Source organism: Vidua chalybeata, chromosome 6 (assembly GCF_026979565.1).
Source record: "Vidua chalybeata isolate OUT-0048 chromosome 6, bVidCha1 merged haplotype, whole genome shotgun sequence".
NCBI classification, from domain to species: Eukaryota; Metazoa; Chordata; class Aves; order Passeriformes; family Viduidae; genus Vidua; species Vidua chalybeata.
The window spans coordinates 28,264,128-28,279,304 of record NC_071535.1 but is presented as its reverse complement, the minus strand read 5'-3'; the positions used below and the strand labels follow the sequence as shown (position 1 = coordinate 28,279,304).

Below are 15,177 nucleotides of genomic sequence, written 5' to 3'. Positions count from 1 at the left end.
TAAACAGGACAAGCTATTCCTGATTGGGACATTTTGAAAATAAGGCTCTATGACTTAAGTAATTTAAAAGTTTGTCAAAAATAATATTTTTAAATTCTTAGATTATAATGAAGAATACATCTCTTCATCTTTTCTCATTCAATAGCTGTATAAATTCAATGTGAATGTTTTCAGTGCAGAAGGACAGGAACACATTGAACATTCATACGGGACAAACCTTTAAAATTAGATGCTTATATTAAATTTCTTAATGTTTGTTGGATATCAAGAGCAGAGGGAGGAAACTCAAAAAATTACATGGCTATCTAAGCTATTTCCAAGGATTTTAGACAATCCCTGTAAAGCATCTAATATCTTTTAGGTTCAAAGTGCTACCTAAGACCTTTAACCATCTTTAGAAATGTTACCCCTAAAAAATGGTCTATTATGCAAAGATGCTGCTCCTTCTACTGAAACTGAAACAATAGGTCTAAGAGTGAAATTTTAAGCAGTAATTTAAAAGATGGAATGTTAAACAATAATAACTCAACCAGCTATAGCCACAAAATAACCTTTCCTGCCTCTTCTTTCCTTCTCCTTTTTTTTTCTTCAGCATTTCCCCATAAAATTGTAAGTCTCCTCAAAAAAAAAAAAATGAAATGGGGCAGTAGATTTTCAAAGGTATTATTAATGTTCCTGTCAGAGTAGTTTCTTGTCCGCTGGGAAATTGCTCATTTATGGTGAAGCAGACCTCATCTATAGATGGAGCTTTATAAGTTAAAAAAAGTTCCCTTCTCAATAATAAAGAAAGAACTTTGAAATAATACATTAAAAATGTCACTGAGGGCACTGTAGATGACTAATGAGTGACTTGAAAAGGATGAGTGCAATGTTTAGTCTTATAAGATTATTTATTGACTGTACTTTTACCTTTTATCTATTTTTTGATTGACCTTTTTTGAAATATAAGAATTACTCTGTGTCTGTCATCATGTTTATGAGGTTTTGGTGCTACAGATTAATGGATGAAGATATACCACAAAAGATTTTTTTCCTCTTTTCTTATTATATTTTAAAGGGGAAATAAGTCACTACTACCAGTGCTTCATCGATGCTAATGGCAGCCTGCATACTTGCAGCTACTTGCAGGAATCAGTTTTCCTTTTTTATCACAAACTTGGTATCAACAAACTTCTTTTAAACTGAAAACCCAACTATTTCTATGAATAATAACTTGTGCTTAAAATGTAAATTTTTATAATTGCATTGATTAAATGTTTGGGTTAATTTAAATTAGACAACATCTCATATATTTAACAAAATAATTCATAACAAGCCCTTCATGGGACATAAACAAATTAGGATAGTTGGAAATTGCATGAAGAACTGAATGGTAAAGAAAAACAAACCCACCACTTTGATCCTTCCTCTTGAGAGAACTAAGAAAAGACAGTTTCAAATTTTATCGTAATATCCAGAGAACAAAACACATTTGATATCTCAGCAACAGGCACAAACTTGGCATTTCAGTGAGAGCAAATGACATTGAGCAGGACTTGGTATGATTATACCTTTCTGGTGAGTGATAACTAATGAAGCAGTCGTGCTTATGAAGTGAAACTGGTAACAAAAGTGAAAAGAATGCAACTGGCAAGATCAAGGAGGCAGTGAAGGAGGATATGTATCTCACACACATTAGCTCAGTTTTTCCTGGCCTGGATCAGCAATAGTGTGGCCAGTAGGACCAGGGTAGTGATTGTCCCCCTGCACTCAGCACTGGTGAAGCCACACCTGGAATCCTCTGTCCAGTTCTCGGCCCCTTCGTGCAAGAAAGACATTGAGGTGCTGGAGTGTGTCCAGAGAAGGGCAACAGAGCAGGGGAAGGGTATGGAGCACAAGTCATGAAGAACAGCTGCGGGAGCTGAGTTTGTTCAGCCTGGAGAAAAGGAGGCTCAGGGGAGCCTTTATTACTCTCTACACCTGCCTGAATGGAGGCTGTCGAGAAATAAGGATCAGTCTCTTCTCCCAGGCAGCTGGTGACAGGACAAGAAGAAATGGCTTCACATTGAGCCAGAGGAGATTTAGGCTGGATCTTATGAAAAATATCTTCAATGAAAGGCTGATCTTAGGAAAAATATCTTCAGTGAAAGGCTGGTTGGAATAAGCTGCCTAGGGCAGTGATGTAATCACCATCCTGAAAGTATTGAAAAAGCATGTAGATATGGCATTTGAAAACATGATTTAGGGGTGAACAGTCTCAGGTTAACAGTTAGACTCAATGACTTAAGTGGTCATTTCCAACCTCAATAATTCTATGACTCTATGTGGTTTCGAGGAAAAAAAAGCAGAAAATTAAAAGAAAAAAAGAGACATTTCAATGTTTTTTGCAGAAGAAAATGTCTCTTTTAACTTATTAGACAAATCTGCTCACTGTGTATAGAATTCTAGTAGAAACTTAGTGAGTAAATTAAGACAGAAATTTTTATATCTAATGTGGAGAGGAATAAAATCTCAGGTAAAATCATTTTAGAAATACTTACAAAAGCATTTAACAAATCTGAGTTGGTAAAAAGTCAGAAAGAAAAAATTGTACTGTTTAACTGTGAGATTATCCAGCTTTTAGTATAATATTCAGACCCTTGAACTCTGTCCCACTTTTAATTTTTGTTTAGATTAGTATTTTTCACATGTTTACAAGTACTGTCTCTCTGCTTCTAGAAACCACAATTTTATACATTTTTCTTAATTATTTCATTCTCAATGGCAGGTAGATTCTTTCTTCTCTTCCCCCTGCATATGTCTCTTCCTCTTCAATTTCATATCCTCTCCTTCTGTCTCCTCTCGTGTCAATGTGTGAACTTCTACTCTTCCAAAATTGCAATAATTTGATTTATTAACTTCTGCAATGAAGGAGAATTTTTATGAACAGTTACAGTGTCCCAGCTGACACAGAATGGATTTTAGCTCTAGCAATTTGTTTATGTGTCTAAGTCTTCTAAATAAAGCTTATTTCTTTTTAAGTATTTTTTTCAAATATTTTAAAAGTCTAGTGGAGTACATATGTTGTAATCTGTCTCTTATTGGAGGTATCAAACCACACACTTCAGTTTCTTCATCAATAGTGTAATTGAAACTATCAGAACAGTTTATATACCTGAACTACAACAAGAGCCTTATAAGTCTTATTTCTCAGAGAGGTACCAATATCACTTATTACTTTTCAGTCTCTGAACTGCCACATTGCTCTCTGTCTGCCTCAGTTTCCATGCTTTCATTTTTCTTCCTCTCTCAGGGGACATCTATAAGACTACATAGCTGTCATAACTACCACTAGACCTATGCTAACTGATCTAAGATGAAGGATTCTCAGAGATAGAGCTGTGCCTATTGTATGCAAGAATATTAGTGTGGGAGAGAGGAGAGAAAGAAAGACTAACTCTGTAGGTTGCTCTTCAAGCATTTGTCAGGGATATGCAGCATAGACATTCATGGAGATTCTAGTCCCAGGAAATTTGAGATAAATACACAAAAGTGATACAATTTTCAGTGGAATGACTGGAAAAAAAACACTCAAATTGCTCCAGTATATCTGGGTTTTGCATATACACAGGGAAATTAAATTCAAGTTCTGGCTACAAATCTCTTTCATGTGAACAAGTAACTCTGTTCCTTGTGAGTGGTGCAGCTGGGGGTTGACCTTATTTTTCATGGAAAAAGGAGACTATGAAAACGTCTTAATGTAATAAAAATTAAAACCTCAAATACATGGATCTTTGTAGCAGACAGGAAGGTACATACCTCTGCTTAGAACAGAAATTTAAGAACCTGAATCATACTCTATTTTTTCTGTTTCATACCAAGAACATCTGTGAGTCTTTGCACAGCCTCTTAGTTGTCACCATGAGAACTGTGTGAGAAGTTTGGTTTGATGGATGTCCCCTCTAATTAGGTTATGCAGTGCTGATTTTACCCTGCCTTAATACTTTTTTTGGGAAATACTCCAATGAAATGTAGATCAACACAGCGTAAGGTACTATAGATCAGAGGAACTACCAGCCTCTTCAACTATGCTCCTTTAGTGCTCAGTAAATGTGATGTCATTAAACATGGAATGTAAAGAAGGGTAAGCAGTGTTGCAGACCTGAATTTGGCCATATGGCACTCTTGGAGACTGTTACCATTGCTCAGCTGATACACAATAATTAAACTGAATTTCATTGTGTGTAAATCCCGTAAATGCTTCCTAAATCTCTCAGAAAAGTCCTTACAGAATGATATGTACTACTGTACTGCTTTCCTGCCTCTACAACACTTTTACAATTATTACCAGATTTCTTCTTTGGTTCAGTACTGCCCTTAATATTCTTATTGTTTTCCCTAGCTACAAGGCATGATCTGTATTCTCTTCCTATTGTGAAACCTGTCAGCTTATGTGTCTGTCTGATTAGCAACATCAGACTCATGTCTTATCTTTCTACAGTTGAACATACTCCATTGTGAGGATGCAGGGGAATTGAGTTTGTGATGTCTTGTGCAACACTGTGAAGATTAATGTACACTGCTGAACCTCTGACTACAGGAGTTCCCACTGGACAACATGATGGGAACAGTAGGCTATTTTGTTATTTATGGCCATGACATTATGTCCTAGTTTCACGTGCCTCAGTACAAAGCAGTTGTTCTACTCAGAGAAGTTACTTACAGAAATTATGTAGGTGGAATATCAGAAAGGCAAAATTATTTTATCAAAATGAAGCATCCCACGTCTCTTCCTAAGAAAGCATATTGTTTGGCAATTACATTAAAAACTTACACCTTGCAGATATGTGCTACTCTGCATGATTCTGAATGTCAGTTGCTTTCAGTGGTTCTCACCTCCACCTAGATTCCAGGCATTCTATAAAATGCTCAATATGACTGTGTAATATATTTCTGCTGTGATTCCTGGTATTTGTCATGATCAGACACTGAGCTGGGTTAAAAGGCAGTAAGTACAATGCTTGCACGTATAGTTTCTCTTAGATGTCAGGCTGCATCCTTCACACCCTTTAATCTCCCTTGCTCTGCTATTTTCTTTCTGTGTTGAAAGATTTTCCAATGGCTCTACTTTGCTCTTGGTCTTTACTGTCATAGGGCTTTTTAACATGCAGGTTAAAGCTCTCATTTCCATAACTAGAGCCAACAGAGGAGGTTTCACCCTGAAATTGCTTTAATGATAAAGCAATGTCTTCTCAGCAATTCAGCGGTATTTCAGAAAGGCATCAGAAATTTAAAAAAAATGGCCTGTTGAATAGGCTGCACTGGATTTTAGAGCCACTCCTGCTAGATTTCACCTGTCATATATTGGGGGAGGGGTATTATTGATCTAGTTTTAAGTGGAATTTTAGTATTTTAGAATAAAAGTATTTTCTGAGATAAAAACGGTTTGGAAACTAATGCATGAGACAGAGCACAAGATGAATAGAGAGGATTTTTTTCCACAAAAGCCCTATAAAAACAATCTTTATGTGTTTGCACACTCAAATCAAAAAGAAAAAAAAAAAGGAAAAGAAAAATAAAAAGCCTTGGATGCAGTGTAGTTAGCTCTAGAGTCTCTATCACAGTACCAATTTTGATCTGTCAGAAGGCTGCTCTATTTTATTCTTTTTTTTCTCTCTCTCTGTGACACATTTTAGCTTTCTACAAAAAGGGAATAAAGGGGAAGCAGCTCTGGCTAGCCTTGGAAAAGCTATTTAGCTTGCATATTGTGGAACTGTCTTCCCTAGCTAGTTACTGCCATTTTATAACACTGCAGCATATTGGATCAAAGACTAGAACTGCCACCTCCTGTTTACAGTGGGCTGGAGCAGTCACAGAATTGTCAGGGCTACTTTCTGTCTCGGTGTGATTGGAAATAAGACTGAAAACGGTAGGTTGCTACCAACAGGTTAATTTCTTTTTTTATTATTTAATTTTTGGCTTTCACCTGCAATGTCAATGCAAGTAAAGCTAAAACATTTAACCCTGAAGGACAAGTGTCTTTTTTAATCCTTTCAAATATTCTGGAGTATACCTGGGATAACAGGCACAAATATGCATGCAATACTATTGTTTCAGATATAATTTCAAAGGCAAACCCATAGATCCAGGAAAAAAAAAACCTAAAAATAATGCTTAAAGTGTGTTCTAGATTTTAAATATATGTTATTCTGAGACAAGAGCTGTTGTTAGACTGCATAAACACTGTGTCCCAAGGCTTAACACTTAGAAAGATTATTTTTGTAGTTCTGCCAGTACCAAATTTTTGCGAGAGTCATCAGTGATTTTCATTTTGCAGTGACAATATGGTGTTTAAAAATATCAATTGACTGATAAGAATACTTCCTTTTAAAGGTGAAATTGTATTCCAAGAGAGTGTTATCTGGGGGCTCTGGTAGAATAAGAAACATTTGGCAGGCAAATTTCTAGTTTATATATCTGATTTACCTTTCCAGCTTTAAGAAACTAATTTTATTGCTTATACTCACAGAAAAGAGACACAGAGTAGAGAGATAACAGACTGAAATTTTCACACTGGAGTAAAATAGAAACTTTTAGATTCTTATCACTGTGTCTGTTAATGCAGGTACCTTAGCAAGAAGATGTACATAAGCCTCTAAAGTTAGGTTTTCAAGAGACAAAAGAAACACAAACAAGAAACATGGGTACTCACCATGTTCTTATAACACCAGCTAAGGTAAGAGACCTGTGTCTTTCTTCTGTGTCACTTCTTATATCCCTTAAACAAACAATCTCATTCCTTTTCCTGCATGTGCCTTGTGCAAGACCTAGGAATTGCATCATTGCTCCCATTTAGTGTTGCTAGTTGCTTATATTAGGGGTGCACACTGTAATGTGAAAAATAATGGGATAAAGATGAAGCTGATCTGCTGTTTTCTTTATTACAGAGGGTTTTGACGTATGTTGAGATCAGAGAGCAAGATGCATGCTGCATCACGGGACCAAGGATCTTATGAGGATATTTAGTATCTATAATATACCATCTGTATGTGATTTAAGTCACTCTCAAAGGTGCAACCCTTTTGCTTACTTATTCTGTGTTTTTTATTGAAAGGCTGACTTGTATGTGCAAGCATCAGTTTGTGGACCCAGTGATGACTTAAGGACTATTGCCTAGAGACTTCTAAGGGGTTTTTGCAGTTTGTACAGATTTGTACAGATGCCCTTTATCCTTCATAGTCTTCTACATCCAACTAGAACTGCTTATATTTTTAGTTCCAGAAGTTTCTGCTTTGATCATGATGGTGACTGTGCATCCATCACCATCATGCATAGTGGGTGTGTAATATTTAAAGGGACTAAACTTTGACAATACTGTTTCCTTAGGTCTCACAACGCTGTATGTAAAATAAAGGAGTATGAACTATTCAGTACCTTACTTATATACCAAATTATTCATTGCACTTACTTATATGATCTGGTATATTGGAATTTTTTTTGACACACTGATAAGTACATATTTTGTAGAAATTTTACAAAATGGGATCAAAAGTTGTATTTGTGTCTCCCTTCCTTTTTTTTGTTCTTTGAAAGGAAAGTATACATATATATATATGTGTATCTGCAAAGTATTTGGGACTGAAAAGTATAGAATTGTTTTCTTAAATATTTTCTGCTTTCTGCATTGAGAGATCCTTAGGTTACTGAAATCTCTTCAGCATTTTTTCTAAACTCCTCTTCAAAAATGAAGAGACACAAGACTTTGCATTTTGGGTCTGTTAATTCAAACAAGAAATCATGCCAATGGAAACTAATTCAAGAAAAAAACTTGGTGCTCAGAACATAAATGGGACTTAGAAATGCAGCTCCTAGAATTTCCAGCCTGGTTCAGTTAGACTATCATAATAAAATGGAGTGACTATAATTGCTACCTAGTTATAACTGTGTATTTTCATTAATTACCTTTTCTCACAGACATGTAAGCTTACACATTTGTGCATTAAGATTCAGGCCATGTTTTTTATTATTCTTTTTCAAACCTTGGTATCCTTGTGTGTATTTGCTCAAAAGAGAAGCCAAGACAAACCATTTACTTTCTCTGCATTTACCAAAATTTATTAAATTAGTGGTGCAAAGAGCACTTACTTCACACCTGCACATCAGACCCACTGCAAATAATATTCTAGTACCATTCCTGCTACTCCTTCTTGCCTCATATATTAATTTTAAATATCTTCTTCTGGTTCCTCTGTATGTGAAACTGTTTAAAATAAAGAAAAGAAAGAACTCTGGTGGTTACAGAAGAACTCCAGAATAGCTTTCTCTGCCTCAAGTCCCCATTTGGAGAAATTATTTCTCATTAATGACTCAACTCTCATTGAATTTTGGAAATATTTCACCACAGAACTGAAAATGACTGCTTTACAAGGAGAGGAATTATGTTCTTGCCATGTAGTGGACAGGCGATTACATTCAGCCATTTCTTTCTTCTTCTAGCTGCAATCTCCAAGTCCTGTTTTAGCAATATTATCCCAGAGGAGGGAAAAAAAAATCCCTGAAATGTTTGTTAAAAAGAAAATTATTAATTTGAATACTGTTACTTAGGCAACATCAGAGATTCAGCATAGCTTATCACTAAGAAGGAAAATAGCTCCAGGTACATGTAAATGTAGTTCATGTAATTTCTTTATGCTTTTGGAAAGCAACCAGTTAATCTCAGACCACCTGGTCAGGCTCTCTCTTGTTTTTGCATCTAACTACTTAGTTTAACATCTGGTACAGTCATGAAAAAATAAGGAAAAAAAGGTCTAGCTGGGTTGTTTTCCCTCTTCATAAGTAAGTAAATTCAGACATTCCTTAACTATTTCACCTGTGATTTGGATTTCATTTTTCTTTTGAGAGAACAGACTTGTTGGGATGATGACTTTAAAATCCCTTCCCTATGTTGATATTTATAAACCAGAGAGGGCGGAGGTTAAGCTCTGGCCCTGTTTTGAACGGCTTCTCTCATCAGCCAAGGTCAGGAGCTGAGCTCCTGAGGGACCTTGAGTTCACAGTTTTATTGCCAATGAGTAATGCCTTGAAACTGCATCCAGTTCTGCACTTCAGAAGTTTATGTGGTGTTGTTTTTAGTATCTTGATTAAAACTTAGTAGTAAACATAAAGTAACTCTCCTGTCACTATATATTTTCAAGTTTTACTATTTTTTCACCACTCCTTTTTATGATCAGCGTAATAAATGCTCCTATACACGCTTTCCCCTGACATTTTATGCTTCTGACTCCATTAATAAAATCTGCTATAGAAATGCTAAAACAATGTCTCCGGCAGTTAAATAAGCAGAATGACCTTATTAAATAGGTGTTTTTCAATATTTAAAACTAAGACATTTTTTAGATAAAATATGCAATTCACGAGTTTTGTGTTCACATTCTTTTTTTCTTTTTTCTTTTTTCAATTCAGTAATAGACAATCCAGAATTGCTCACCTCCACCTGCAAATAAATGTGGAAAGAAGCAGCCTGGACAGATTTACCCTTACAGAACATAATTATGATAATAGCTACACATAGATTTAGTTAAGATTACCCCTATTCTTGGCATTTTCTTAAAGATTTGTGGAACTGTTAGCTTTTCCCCTTCCTTATTTTTTTTCTTCTGGTAGTGCAGTGTGATGATCAGGTTCAGTGTCTAATGAGGCAGCCATTCTGAACACGTAGAGACAAAGAAGAGGTTTCCCTGGCAACGAGGACCATGCCAGAGCTCTCAGAACAGTTATTTCCCCTGTATTCAGGTTCCTTTTCTGTTTAGGATGTCTATTAGTGTGACTTCACAGGCAATGCCTGGCAAGCTTTTCAGAGATTACAGCTCCTAAATATACATAACAAAATACAGCTAAGGCTATGATTTATGAGTAAATTAAAAAGTGGTGAGCTGACATATATTTTTTCAGTTTTATATTTTTTATAGAATCTTAAAACAATGATGGCTACAAGTTCATTATAAATGTCTAAAGCTATTAAATACACTGCCCATATCTCTTTAGAACTTCACTGGTCTCAGCAAAATTTGTGAATTCAAAATTTCACTGAATTCCGAGCCATATTACTGCTATTACTGCTATCACTAGAATAAGCACTGATTGAGGTTTCAGATCTAAAACATACATTAATTTAAGCACATATAGATGTGATGAAATATTTAGAACTGTATGTAATATAACTTGAATTTGAAGCTCATTTTAAATGTAGAGAAGAATTACAGTAAAAAAGTATTGAAATGTTAGATATTTTTTACTATTTAAAAGTAAAATTAAGTTACAATGAAATTAAATTCTTTAGTTCAAATCTTTACTTGCATCTGAAATGTATAAGCCTTTTATGATGAAGACTTCTGTAATCAGATTAAGAGATGAGCTTTTCCACATCCTTACAAGTTCTTGACAGAGCTGAGAAGATTACTACACCACCCAGCCCAAAGCTTGGTCAGTATCCTGAAATCATTCATGCAGGGATCCAACTCAGCTGAGAGTTTTGATTTGGAAAATGTTTTCAAAGTGAACCTGCTCACACACCTTAAACATACAACAGCAATTTATACTTAATGTAGATCAGAAGCATTAATCTCATGTCCATGAAATCCACTGAAGATATGGAATAAAATAATCCAGGTTGGAAGGGACCTACAAAAATCAGCTAGTCCAACTGATAAAAACATCTGTTTAATTCCACCTTCATCAAGCGAGAATTCAAACCAACCAGCTTTTTCTCCTTCTTTCTCCCTTCCTCCCTCCCCTTCTCTTTCTGTCATTCCATCTGTCCTCTTGTCCTAATACATACAGCCTTGTGACTACATCACTGTATGAAGGAATGGACAGCAAGTGTATGAATATTCTGAGGCAATAGAAAGGACTCTATCTGGACAGTACTGCAACCAGCTGACTTTTACTGCAGTCATCATTTCACCTGTCTGTAGCTGAACTTTTAAATCATTTATCCAGCCTATTTAAAAAAAAATTATACATATACATATATACACACATATATATATATATATATATATATATATATATATATCCTGAGCACTTTAAAGTTCTCCAAGTTAAAATTAAGATCCCAAGAGGAAAAAACCTCCCTACAGCCTAGAGTAAAGAACCTAAAAGGCAGAATTTAATCTCTCTCTTCATTATTTACTACTGGTGATCTGTAGAAAGCTACATAGTATCTATGCATACTGAGTGGAGTCCTGCTTATTTAGAGAAAACCCTAGGCAGGTGCTTCCCCTGGGATGTTAAACAGATGGCAACTAACTCCTTGTGTCTGTGAGACAGGAAGGTTTTCTGACTATCCTGGAACAAACAGGAGCCTTAAGAACAAGCTCTGCAAAGTTCCTTGTATCTTGTTCTCATACCCTAACCAAATCACTTGTCACAAGTTCAACTGGGATTGATAGGCCTGGGAAGATATTACTTGGCTCTTCTTTACATCTTGTCTCTTACCAATTCCCTTGTAATATGTAAAGTAAAGGTAGTTGCAAAATAGTGAGAAACTAAGGAAGAAAAATAAAAATGAGAAATAGGAGTAAAAATGAATTAAAAAGTGGGATCTTGCTTTGAGCCTGTAAGGAAGATATTTTCATTTTTTATTCCTGTGAAGATTGCAAAGGAAACTCATTTCAGCTTTGTAAGACCACAACGATTGCCTCAGACACAAAATGAATCAAGCCTCTTGTCGGATTATGTGGGTGGTATTTCCACTCTTCCCTAGTGGGATAATTCACAGCCTGCAGCTGTGGCATGAAAACTTAAAATATTTTTTCTCTTTCTGTCTGGATTTAAAAGGAAGGACCTGCATTCATTTGCTGTTTTAAAGAAAAAGGAAAAAGAAATTGAAGGCCCATTAAAGATTAGTAGTGTGAAACAGAGCAGTCATAAAACAAAACTGCATAAACAAAGAAGGAATTAATTTGCATCTTTTTAAGCAGATATAGTCTAGTATTTGAAAGTGAATGAGAAGATATGTACTTGCCCAGGTGTATTAATAACAAGATAATGGTTGTAAACAACCCCTTTTGTACTGTTAAAAATCATGACTCTTTACCTACCTCCTCTGAAAGAATTGTTTTCCTTTTAAACAACAAAATGTTTAGTATTATTATTACCTATTAAAACAAATTTCTATATCATTAAAAACACTTTGTAAATTCCCAGCTGAACTTCACTTCCATGTACATTTTTATTAGTCTAGGAATATCTTCTCCAAGGGAAAAAAAAAAAACAAACCAAAACAAGCAAAATCCAGAGCAACAAAAAACAACCCCAAACAAGTAAAACTTGAATTCAATGTTTCTCTTCTCGCTAATACAACATAAAGTTGATCTTCCATGACACATTTCTTAAAAGCTGCTTTAAAGTTTTTCCATACCCTGTAAATTATTTTCTTTCCTTAATAGCTTGTTGTACTGTTTGCCAATACAATGACTAGGAAATCACTATTAACACTTAAGCTAATTAAGGTTTTCAGAAAACATTGGTTATGTTGTTCTCATTAGCAGACTTAAAAAAATACTATTCAGATATATGAAAAAGAAGATTGCTTTTAAATCTCAAGAAATGAATGTAAGTGTTCATATTCTGGTACATTAACAGTTTGTTCCAGTACATTGATATTTTATGTGGAAATCCTGCTCTGCAATTAATATGCCTGATGCAAATTGAAAAACCCATAATCCGTCCTTTTCTGTTGTAATGTAAGAGCATACTATTATTGAGAAGCTACAGGGTATCAGAACTATTTTTAAAGTCGAATGTCCACTACCTTAAATCTTCATATAAAACAGTTTGCTTTCAGAGTAGGTAACATAACACTTTATCATGATACACATGAATATATAGCAAAAAACAATAATAACAATAATAATAATTAATCCAGAGTGTTTGGCCTCCACGAAGACAATTACATCTTTTAGCATTAGTAAATAAAAATAGTTTAAAATTAAACACAAAAACTTAATGAAATATCTGGCTGTTCTAGACAATGAGATATCTGCAATATCTGCATGATCACCTAATGTATTGAGTTTGAAAATAATGTGGTTATTATCTTTTTGGACATTTCCTAAATCTACTGAAAAGCAAAAAATATATTTGAACATATAATGTAAGTTAATAATTGTGTAAATGTAAATAAAATATGTCAATGCCACTTACTATCCCCTGGAGACATTTTCAGCTGAGGTGATTGCTAATGATTGATTGATACTGAGATTCCCTTTCCTGATCAGCTGTGGATCATATGTTATGAAAGAGCAGGGTTCTGGTGGGTTGACCCTGGCTGGATGACAGGTGCCCAAAAAGCCATTCTCTCAGTCCCCTCCTCTGCTGGACACAGGGAGAGGAAATATTAGAAAAGGTTACGGGATGAGATAAGAACAGAAAGGATCACTCACAAATTATTGTCACAGGTAAAACAGTTTCAGTGTGGGGAAATTAGTTTGATTTAGTGCAAATGAAATCAGAGAAAGACAATGAGAACTAAAAATATATATTAAAGAACATCTCTCCCCAACCCCTCCCTTCTTTCCAGGCTCAACTTAATTTCTAAATTCTCTGTCTCCTTCTCAACAGCAGTGCAGGCAGATGGGGAATGTTGTTGTCAGTTCAACACATATTGTCTCTGTCACTCCTTTCTCCTCAGAAGAAGGACTCCTTCACAAACTTCTCCACAGGAGTCCTTCCCACAGGCTGCAATTCTTCACAAACTGCTCCAGCATGGGTCCCTTCCACAGGATACAGTCCTTCAGTAGCAGTTCCAGCAGTGGGTTTCTCAGAGCATCGCAAATCCTGTCACCAAACATGCTCCAGCATGGTCTCCTCTCTCCATAGGGCCACAAGGCCCTGCAAGGAACCTGATCCAGCTTTGGCTTCCCACAGTTACAGCTTCCTTTGGGCAGATCCACACACTCTGACATGGGGTTCTCCACAGGCTGCAGGTGGATCTCTGCTTTCCCATGGGCCTCCATGGGGTGCAGAGGCATATTCTGCCTCACAATGGGCTGCACCATGGGCTGCAGAGGAATCTCTGGTGCCTGGAGCACATCCTCCTCCTCCTCCTTCTTCACTCACCTTGGTGTCAGCAGAGTTGTTTCTCTCACATATTCTCACTCATCTCTCTGGCTGAAGTTGTCCATACACAGTTCACTACCCATCCCCATCCTCTTCTTAACTGTTACACCCAAAGTTGCCACTGGACTCTGTCTTGGCCAGCAATGGGTCTGCCTTGGAGACCACTGGCATTGGCTCTGTCAAATGTAAGGGAACCTTCTGGCAGTTTCTTATAGAAGCCACTCCTGTAGCTCCCTGCTGCAAACACCTTGACATGCAAACAGTATTCCACACCTTGCCACTGTCAATCACATATTTAAAATTTATCATAAAAAACCACATTCATCACACAATGTTCACAAAATTCAATCACATCATTCACATCTACAAAAAAATTCCCCACACCAAAATCAAAATAACAACATCACAACACCGAACTGAATTTTCTCATTAACAAGGTCTCCTTGCAACAAGCAGCACAGCAACTTCCTGCAGATTTATATGGACTGCTGGATACTCCACTGCTAGTACTCTTACTTTAGGTGAAGGGAAATTAAGACCTCATGTATCAAATACCCTGAAAACTCTTTTAAAGACAGAGAAAGGTTTAATACAAGGAAATAAATAATGTGCAGCAATACATTTATTCCATGTAGAGACACCACCTTTATGTCTGCCATAGAACTCAAGAGATTTTGCTATCTGATTCATGCAGCAAAATTAGTTGGGATACTGCACAAGATTGTGAAATCAAAATCTTCTTTCAAAGGATTGCTCTCTGAACAGAATACCCTTTCTGGAGATACAGGCAGCTTTCTGGAAACAGAATATTTGTGAGACCATATTCAGAATTCATTTTATCCTTCTTCAGGAGGTAACTTTTAATTTTCTTCCTTCTACAGAAATGTGGAATGCCAGACTTAAAACATACTGCCGTCATTTGTATATTACAGACCTATCTTGAGCTGGTCTGTATGCAGAATATTTAAACCACTGCTCCAGCACTTACCTGGCAACAAATAGTTCATACTTCCTTTCTTTATTTCTTCATACTCTGAAAACAAGGTTTCTTATGAGCATATGTAATAATAACACAATCTTGCAGGAGCAATTAAAAAT

The 15,177-nt window shown here is 35.9% G+C and overlaps 1 long non-coding RNA gene across 1 annotated transcript; it reads left to right on the top strand.

The window, feature by feature from the left end:
- The first annotated feature begins 5,803 nt into the window (after nucleotides 1–5,803).
- LOC128789789 (uncharacterized) lies at nucleotides 5,804–8,234 on the top strand. The gene is made up of 3 exons (XR_008431527.1): nucleotides 5,804–5,887; nucleotides 6,584–6,694; nucleotides 6,906–8,234. It is a non-coding gene; the product is annotated as an uncharacterized LOC128789789 (long non-coding RNA).
- The last annotated feature ends 6,943 nt before the right edge of the window (nucleotides 8,235–15,177 follow it).